Here is an 11,137-nt window from a genome sequence, read left to right on the forward strand (position 1 = left end):
TTAATTAATTAGTTAATTAATTAAGCTCCAGGGACCAGCAGATGGCATAATGATTGCATTGCTGGACTTTCATGTGGTCAATAGAGATTCAAGTCCCAGATCCAACGTCTTAAAACTCATGCTGGGAGTGTGTGTGTATGCATGCCTAAAATCCTGAGAGGAGAATGGAGGAGAAAGGATTGTGGCATGGCCACCCTCCCCGGGGAGTGATTTCTCACTTTCTGTCTCTCTCCATCTCTTGGTGAGTGTATGCATCCTATAGCAAAAATATCTCTAAAAAACTAAATAAAATAAATTTACTATTAATAATACATTTTAAAAAATACATTTATTTATTTATTCCATGAGAGAGAGACAGAGATGGGGAGCACTACAACAAGGTCTCCATGCCACAATCCACTCACAGCCTCAGCCAACCAAAGTCACTGGTACATTGTGTCAGCCTGGCATATTCAGGGAGGCCCTGGGGTGAGAACCAGACACCTCCACATGTAGCTCCAGTTGCATTACCACTCTACTTTGTGCAGTAGAAATTCTTCAAATGAACTTGATGATATTATGAAATTCATAGAATTGTATTGAAAATTAAATGGCATAATAAACATGCTTAATCATGGTTTAATATAGTTCCTGTATTAATTGAGAACTTACTGCCTTTTCTGTAATGCTCTTTTTAAAATCCTTATCACTAAAACAATATTTAGGCTAAATTTAAATGCTTGGAATCTGTACTCATCAATATGAACCTCATATGTATAAATATGAACATCACATTTCTTTCTAAGTTAAGAGTTTCACCTAAACCTCTGTGATGACTGCTTGCCACATTTTAAAATATTTTTGTTTTCAAGAAAATATTTAAATAATTTCAATATATTTTCTAGTTTTTTAAAATCCTTCTGATATACGTATGTCTAAAAAAAGATAGTTATTTAAACCTTATGGTCTTTGGTTTTAGATTAACTTATATTTTCATATAGCTTGAATACTCTCCAAATTAAATGAAACTCATTTTTTTTCATGACTGGAATTAAAACTTTTATCTAAGACCCACTTACTTAGTTTCCCTATATGTCTCAGTGATACAGATAAACAGCTTACCACTGAACTAGGTAGTCACGGTTTCTCACAAACCAGGAAAGAGAATGCATTAGATAAACTGTACAGCAGGTAAAAGAATTAAAGTTGGAACTGGATTTTTGAACCAGCAATATAAATTTAACTAAATGATGGTATTGCTCTCTAGTTGTAGGTAGCCTGCAACCACCTGGGCAATAATAGTGTTGACTCCTTTTGGGGGGTTGCCAGAGATGACGGGGATTCACTTGAACATCTGCAGCCCAAAGGAAAGAATTATTTTCCTTTGCAGCTGCTTTCTGGGGCTTGCAACCTGTTGAGCTCATCAACCACTGGAACACTTTTGCCTGGTGAGGAGCATATCAGATTCAGCCCCTGGAAAGATCCAGAGCTCTTCATTATCCTAACTACCAGGCATCCCTGGATAACTAAGGAAATGACTATTCTCTCATAGAGCTGACTTACCCACCAAGGTTAACAGGGTAGCTCTTTGATGGATAACACATCTGGCAGGGAGGCAGGAACCACACGCTTGCAGTTTAAAAATCTCAAAATGTATGTGGATAAGGTGTACTTTTCCCTCCCTGAAAAGTTCAACATTTTTGTTTATGTCAAGTTTCATAGTTCTCTGCTAAACCACGGGCTTTGTTTATTCAGTTTCCTCAGACATTCCTACAAATTTCTACATCCTTTCTTGTCATTTTTCATAATGTCCTATCTCATTAGAACCCATTGGAAATGACCGCAGGCTGACTGACTTCAAACTGAATGGATTTGGCAGAGCAGTAAACTTTCGCCTGGCCATCAGCAGATTTTACTGTACTTAGGTGAATTGCCTTCTCTCTGAAAGCAGTTTGAAATGGATCATGCGCACTAGATCAACTCGTTCCAAATACAGGAAAAATGAACATGCAGACCACTAAAGGTTGAGGTTATACTCAAGCATCATAGAAAAGCACCATCTCTGCAATTATCGGCATGATTTAAAATAAATATAGTGGGAACAGGCATCTGTATCTCCATATGAGTTAGTCAGTAGCAGGAAAAAACTAGTCCAAATTTCAGGAAAAAATATCTTAAATGGGTACCAATTTTTAGGATCACAGTTTGGAACTTGATACCAAAACTTAAAATATCTTCTACTCAGCTATTACACTTACAGTCTTTTTTCTTCAGATATGCCTGTACTACTTCAAGAAATTAAAATATCATGGTAAAATTAATTGTGGTAACATTTTGTATGAGGGGACTTCAAAAAGTTCATGAAAAATAAAATTAAAGTTCAAGTTTATTATCGTTTAAAATTTTTTGAAAACCATGTACAGTTTTTTTTTTATAATATCCATTTTTCTATGAGCTTTGAAGACCATTTATATTGGAGAAAATAATGTCAAGCAATAAGGAAATATTAAATAAAGTATGCTATGACAATATTAATATTACATAGTCATTGAAGATAATGAGAAATTAATTTATTTATTGGAATGGAACACTCTGTAATATATATTATTAGCTATAGCAAATGTTATAGATAGTATGTTATAGTATGTCGTATGAAGTTTCCTTGTTTTCTTCTTCCTTCCTTCCTCTCTCCCTTCCTTCTTTCTTACTTCTTTCTCTCCTTTCTCACCTACCTGCTCATTCATCCATTTTTCTATTTATCTATTCATTCATGAAGGCACACAAAATATCTGGAAAAGTGAACAAAACATATTAACCATGATAATGCATAATAATTTCTAGAAAATGAAGTTGGGAAAATCTGACAGAGAGACTTTTATCTATTATTTTATGCTTTTCTTAATATATTAGCTATGTACTGATGTATAACAAAGTACCCCAAACTTAGTATCTTTAAATGGCAACCATTTACTTGCTTTCAGTTCTGTGGTTGATGATCAGGGCAAGGTTTAATGCGAATGGCTTTACTTTGTTCCATGTGATATATAGATTTACTCCTGAGTTCACCGACAGTTAGTGGATTAGCTAGGAACTGACTAGTCTCAAATGACCTCACTCACATGTCTGGGATGTGCTGGAATGGTGGAACATGCTGAAATGACTGAGTTGCCTACACCTCTTTGTTCATGGTCTCCATCTAAGCTTGTTCACGGGGCAGCAGTGTTCCAAGAGGGAAAGAAGGAAGACCACGAGCTCCATTGAAGCCAAGGCTCAGGGATCACCTAGTGTCACTTCTGCTATATTCTACTGGTCAAATCAAGTAATAAAGCCAGTCCAGATGAGGAAATTAATTCCATCGCTTGATGGGAGGAGCTGCTACAAACTGTAGCTGTATTTAATTACAATATACACTATAATAAGAATAATAACAAAATTTAAAAATTAAGCTACTTTTTGTTGGGAAGTACTGGTTTCCTAACTTTCCCAACTGCCATCTGTGTCTTTGAGTTACACAAGAGCCTGTTTCTATTTTTATAATGAAATGGGATTACCAGTTAGTTAGGAATGATTCTGTAAATTACATACAAAAAAGTTTTGAATAAGTTTCATTCTCTGCAAAGCCATTCATTCCAGATGTGAAATCCTAGTATGCATGTGAAATTCATTTATATTTTTTATTTACTAGTAGACACTAATGACTTATATACCATGAGTAAATAGTCTGACATAGAATCTCATTACATTTCTGTGTAACTGTGTATAGCTTTAATAGAATTTAAAATCTCTCTTCCTTATAAACATGTATCATTCAGCATTTTAATGGCATAATGTTCCCCACTTCATACATTAACATCCTATTGGAAATAAATTTAAATAAAAATGTTATAAATGATTTTAAATGGTTATTGCAATTATTCTTTAGTTTTCTCCCAAAATGAATCCCATCATTAATTATCTTACTACGGTAGACCCTAATCTTTTAGTTTCAAGTTTGAAAAGGGGTTAACTACCCTCTCCTAATGCTTGCTTAGACTTATTTGTCCCCTCATATTTGGACGACTTTTCATCTTCCCCTGACCCAACTTTGAATTTTCTGTTATAGAACTCCCTTACAGTATAATATAAATTAACTTTACTATAGCAAAATTGTACCTCTACCACTTATTTATTCTATATTTACCCTTGCTCCTTTCCTCTCACTGGTACTGTCGTTCCCTCTCTTATTCTTCATCAAAGCAGAGACAAAAAAGGAAGAAACAAAAGCACAAAAGAACCACTGGTCAGTGGAGCCAAGTGATGTATCTCAGGCAGATGTTTGTTTCCAGGGCCTATTTTCTTGTTTTGTTTTGCTTTGTTTATCTCTGAAGTTAATATGCTGACATTAGATATGACTTGCCCTGGGGAAGAGAAAAGACAAGTGATACAGTGCCAAAACTAATAAACGAGAGAAAGAGAGGACAAAAGGGACAAGAGTTCTTGTGTGGGAAGGAGAAATTTGCTAAAATGTTCTGTATTCCTGCAGAAAACTGAATACTCAAAATAAGATAATGCAAGGGGAGGTTGATGAAATATTCATTCATCAGGGTGTAATCTCTATGTGTAAACGCACCGTGAGATACTGCAGTACTCTGGGACTGTTTCCATGCTAGGCACAAAGGGATAAAGATAGGTATTTTGCACCTCATTGGTCAAGGTTCTCAGCCAACTGGAAGTGACTCAGTAAAATAAGAAGTGAGAATAAATACCCTGCACTCAAGCAGCCTTCCTCTTTCTACTCAAGATGTACCCAGCGCCTTATTGACCAAACTCTAATGAATTCAAGAGGAAGGAGACTATTGATTGGGGGAGGAAGGAGTGAGAGACAGGGAGGAAGGCTTGGGCAAGGGTGGGGGTGAGGGGGCTGAGGTTACATCTGGACAATCAAAGATAGAAATTCAAGAGAGATATTTTAACCTCTAGTTGTGAAATTTTTAAAAAATAAGTATTTATTTAACTTTATTCATTCATTAAAAAAAAATTGATCAGAGAGGGACACACAGAACGACAGAGAAAGAGAGAAAATGAGAAAGCAAGCCACCAGGTCTAAGACTCAAACCATAGTCGGCCATGAGGGAATATCCAGGGCCTTAACCATCATGCCACTTACTGGTCCTCTAGTTGTGAAATTTTTAATTCCGAACCTTAGGAATGACTTTTATGACAAGAGTTGTTAAAGCTGGTTATGGTACTTACTATTTCTCAACCCTGCAGTTTATATTCTATTTTCTTCATAAGTTAGATTGTAAACTCCTTGAGGACAAAGGTCCTGTTGATCATATTTAGAGACTTCATAAGTTAGATTGTAAACTCCTTGAGGAGAAAGGTCCTGCTGATCATATTTAGAGTATCCTTATTAAATATTTGTTGAATAACATTAAATAAGTATATTTTACTAATTTTCATTGTTTTGAGAAATCAAGAATGGTTTCTCTTGAGAGTCTTAGGATTTTGTCACTTGATTACAGTGATGGCATCTCAAAATGAGCAGAAATGTTATGTCTCTTCAGTTGTCAGCATTGTGACCACAACTTTTGGTGACAGCCGAGACTCTCTAAAGTTGGTTTGCCAGAGAAGTTTACCAACAGCTGGAAATTTTTATGATGAAATGACTGGTCAAGTTAGTGTCGATGGCATCTGGCTGGAGCCATTCATCACTAATCTTGGGAAGCAGGGATAGCTAATGGCTCCAGTTTTATTCAATCTATTTTATGCAGCCATGCTTGACTATGCAACAAGAGACCTCAGGGTTGATATTAGGATATATTTTGATCCCCTAAAAGGCTTTTCCACTTCAATAACTTGCAATCCTCCTCAAAAGTCCTTCAGGCAGTCGTTCATGAACTACTGCTTCCTGATGACAACATACCCAAGATGACCTAAAATGGATTTCACAAAACTTTGTAGGCCTGTGTTAAGAGTTGTCTAGAAGCTGGAGAGGTCTTAATACATTACAGATTTTGCTAACAGAACTTGAAACAATTGAACAACACTACATTTTTAGAAGACATTACTGACATTTTGTTTCTTTTTCAGTTTACTAATAATCACCAGCTAGAGAATAAAATTCATAGTAAAAACAATGTACTTGTGACTAGCAGTATTTATTATCCATAATTACTACATTTCATAGTAAACTAAAATGAACTGTCTCTCCCTTAGTGCAGAAATTATGAGCATTTATTGATTGGCTTTCTGTCTGGTTTAACTGAATCTTAGAATTTCTCCTCAATGGCCATGTAACATCAAGATCATAATGAGAAGACCATATCATCAAGCAGTATTCAAACAGAGAGACCTGAGAATTTATTCAATCAGAGCCTCTCTTACTGCATATAAAAGTAACTGACTTCCTCAATATCATACTATTAGGTCGTTGGGAAAGTCATGATGTATTTTTCTGTTTTTCTATGATGACCCAATATTAAGTGATTTCCTCAAGCAGACTGGGCTCCCAGTTCCTTGACTTTTCCAGTGCCATAGTTCAATGTTATGTTCATTATTCTAGTTTGAGTTATTTTCACTTTCTAATTAAAGAAGATAGCTTCCAAGATGGTCCTTGGTGATCCTCAGCACCCGGTGCTCATACCCTTTGAAAGCCCCTTCCACTTTGTATCACCATTGCTGCATGGACTGACAGATTGTTTTCCTTCTGAGGCTAGGTCCAAATAGGTGCTTTGACTTTCTCTTTCATCTTGCTTCTCCTCAGAGAAGGCAGTTTCCACATCTGAGCAGCCCTATGAGAAAAGCCACGACATGATAAGTAACTGAGCACTATAACCTACAGAAAGGAACTGATAACTGCTGATGTCAACCATGATGGTGAGGTGAGACATAGATATTCCCAACTTGATCAAAACTCAGTCTAACTGCTATGCTTGCCAACATCTTGCCTGCAATAGCATGAGAAACCCCGAACCAGAACCACTGAACTAAGCCACTCCAAGATTCCTGATCAAATTTTGAAACTAGTGAAATATTAAATTTTTGTGTTTTAAGCTAAGTTTTAGGGTAAAGTTTATGCAGCAATATATGAGCAGTATGATTGACAGTAAATATTTTTCTAGGTATGTCAAGCATCTATAAAATGAGGAATCATGGCAGATAATTATGTGAGGGAAGACCATTTGGGCAGGAATTGTGACCTGTAATCCATAAACTTCTGGTCCCATAGATGAACTTTAAGTACCTGTGAATGCCCAAAATTAAATGAATAATTATACAAATAGCTGATTTTTTTTTCCTTCTAAAGAAAGGATCTCAGAGTTTTCATTTGATTCTTAAATATTTATGACTTCCCACATACTGAGTCACTGGTCAGTAGTCCTACTATAATATTAAGTCTTGAAATCATTGAGTGCAGAATCAATCATCTTATGCGTATCACTATGGAAACTTTCCACATGCCTTACATTGAGGATACTTAGCAGATGGATGTTGGGTGACTAAGTAGGAGCATATATTTGCATGCCCATATATCAATTATAGTTGGCACATCAATAGTCATATACTTTCAGCTGTTTCCTTACTATCACGCATTCCTTATCCCTTGTCATGATTATATTTAGGGGTGTTCAATTTTGTGACTGTGAAACATTCTGAAGTTGAGTGGCTCCAACTGAAATTGCTTCTTTGGTCTTGGCATGGTACATTCAAAAACTCATGAAATTGCTAGAGAGTGAAGCAGGCATTTAATATGCATAAAAACATTTCCTGGACATTTTTAGGGCCATTTTTTTTCTACACTTCATGCCAATGAGTTTGCCATAACAAATGTAGACTTTCTCTTAATGTTTTCCTTTGACTTTCAGAAGTACAGGAAAATCATTACCCACATATTTTTTAAAAAAAGTAATTTTCTATTTTGATGGCCTATTGCTTCTGTCGCAACTTTAGAATTTCACCTAGCATACTGGCTGAAATCCTGCCTGTCTTTTTAAGTAGTTAATTATAGTCTCATGTAATCTTTTCTGGGAACCCATGTCCATTAGCAAAATTGGTGTTCTTTCAGTTGTGGCTATAAGTTGACGGATCCCAGTTTACCTATGTTTTTACTAAGAGCAATGCTGTTCAAGCCTTCACAATAGACCCAAGTATGTTTATTTTAATAACTGTGTGGAATTATACCCACTTCCATCTTCAAAGTCGTGTTTGAAGTTCCTGCTGCAGTCTTGATGAGCCGTGTACTCATTCACTACTCACTATTGTGCTGTTATTTCACAGACCCCTGGTAACACATTCCTTTCTAATTCAACAAAAATTAGTTTCCATCTACAAGTTACCTTTATGAAATTTCCCTTTGAAAAACACTATTTTCTCAGTTCTATTATTTTCAACATATTTACTTACATCTGGGAATGTTTCCAAAGGAGCTTTAAGAAATTATTGTGCACTCATTGGGGGCAGGAAAAAATACGTCTATTGGAAGGTCTGAATACTGCCACATGGAGAACAAATGAGAGCAATTAATCCTAGTAATTCTCAAAGTGAAAATACTTTATAACATGAAAAATATAGATTTAACAAATTGATTTTTCCATTCTAGATATATTTTCCCCTTTATCTTGAGGAAATGCACATAATTATATTTTTTGTCAAGATGTTAGTTAATACAAAGTATTTGGGAAAAAAGAGAATGAAAGCAGATACATATGTTTAAGCCATATAAATAATTTATAGCCTTACGATAATACATTGCAATGTAAGCCAGACGCAGTATAGTAATTAAACTGCTCATTACGTATCTGTTAATGCAAACCCGCATGTCTCTATGTCTTATAGGCCATTCAAGGTTCTGCTCATTAGGCCCAGGGCAAATGACCTATTCTCAAATCCCTTTTGCCCCATTTATTTATTCTTCAAGTTCTGCATGAATATAGTCAAAAGATGTTTTTATCATCTACACTATGCACTATGTTGTGCTGGTGAAGAAAAAAGAGAAATAATACAGACTTGGAAGCTGACTTGATTTTATAACTTGATCCTGTGTCTCTTGTGCATGAAGCATAGTAAAATGACCCAAAATGTGTACACATTTGTGTGTGTGTGTAGGTTGAATGGTTTCCTCATACTCTATTTAGTACTTTCTTGAGTTTCCTGCTGCATCATGCTAAAAATCTAATTATAGTTTTCCAAATAGCATAATCTAGAACCTGCATCCATTTACATTAACTCTATCCATTTTAAAATGATTTATTATTTTATTTTATTTGTTTATTATTATTTTTTAAAGTTTGCTCTAAGCCACATGTACACAAAAAGACAAGAAAGAGAGAGAGTAATAAAGCGAGAAAGCAAGCCACAAGGTCCAGGACTCAAACTGTGGTTCTAGATATATTTTCCCCTTTATCTTGAGGAAATGCACATAATTATATTTTTTGTCAAGATGTTAGTTAATACAAAGTATTTGGGAAAAAAGAGAATGAAAGCAGATACATATGTTTAAGCCATATAAATAATTTATAGCCTTACGATAATACATTGCAATGTAAGCCAGACGCAGTATAGTAATTAAACTGCTCATTACGTATCTGTTAATGCAAACCCGCATGTCTCTATGTCTTATAGGCCATTCAAGGTTCTGCTCATTAGGCCCAGGGCAAATGACCTATTCTCAAATCCCTTTTGCCCCATTTATTTATTCTTCAAGTTCTGCATGAATATAGTCAAAAGATGTTTTTATCATCTACACTATGCACTATGTTGTGCTGGTGAAGAAAAAAGAGAAATAATACAGACTTGGAAGCTGACTTGATTTTATAACTTGATCCTGTGTCTCTTGTGCATGAAGCATAGTAAAATGACCCAAAATGTGTACACATTTGTGTGTGTGTGTGTAGGTTGAATGGTTTCCTCATACTCTATTTAGTACTTTCTTGAGCTTCCTGCTGCATCATGCTAAAAATCTAATTATAGTTTTCCAAATAGCATAATCTAGAACCTGCATCCATTTACATTAACTCTATCCCTTATAAAATGATTTATTATTTTATTTTATTTGTTTATTATTATTTTTTAAAGTTTGCTCTAAGCCACATGTACACACAAAGACAAGAAAGAGAGAGAGTAATAAAGCGAGAAAGCAAGCCACAAGGTCCAGGACTCAAACTGTGGTTAACCATGTGGGAGTCTAGCACCCCAACCACCATGTCACCTCTTGGCCCACACTAACTCAGAGAAGTCAGTCAAAATCCTATGGATCACCTCATGGGTTCTTACAGTAGCCAGCCAAACTGTCTCTACACTGACAGATCACATTGTATCTTCCTGTTTATAATGCCTGATTTAATTTGAAGATAGTTTCTGTCACCTTTATTTGTTTTTTTTTTGTTCTATTTAAGAATTATTTATTTAATTTTATTTATTATAATTACCTTTTAAAATTTTCTATAGGGTACGTGTGCTCACCAGAGAGAGAGAAAAAAGAGAGAGAGAGAAGGAAAGTGAGAAAGTAAGCTGTTAGGTATGGGACTTGAACCGCAGCCAGTCATGTAGGAGTCCAGTGCCTTAACTACCATGCCACTTTCTGCCCCCTATGTCACCTTTATTTTTAGAATGATTATGAATAGTGCTGAGGTTTGAAAACATGGATCTGATAGACTGTGGATAAACTTAATGAATCAAAGACATCTATTTTTTTGGTTGTACAAATGAGTAAGCAGTGGGTATCACTAATTTTGGTATTTGTTTAGAATTTTGTCATTTTAAGTCATATGGTGTTTATGATACAGAATCAGTAAGTTTGTGTAAAAATGGAATTAAAGTATGAATTTATTACAAAAAAGTGAAATACAAGGTTTTTTGCATTATACATTTTCCATGAACTTTTTGAAGACATTTCATATTTTGTTTTCTAACTAAGATGCTGACCATCTTAGTCAGTTTAGGCTGCTATAACAAAAATACTATAGCTTGGATGGTTTAAACAACAGAAATATATTTTTCATGCTTCCAGAGGCTAGGGTGTTCAAGATCAAGGTGTCAGCTGCTGAGGGCCCTGGTGAGGACCCTTCACCTGGTCAGCAGATGGTTGCCTTCTTACTGTATTCTGACACAGAGGGGTAAGGGTTGGGAGGCAAGTCTAGAGGGAGAGAAAAAAAGAGTGGGACAGAAAGAAAGGGAA

Source organism: Tupaia chinensis, unplaced genomic scaffold (genome assembly GCF_000334495.1).
Source record: "Tupaia chinensis unplaced genomic scaffold, TupChi_1.0 Scaffold000478_3, whole genome shotgun sequence".
In the NCBI taxonomy this organism is placed as follows: domain Eukaryota; kingdom Metazoa; phylum Chordata; class Mammalia; order Scandentia; family Tupaiidae; genus Tupaia; species Tupaia belangeri.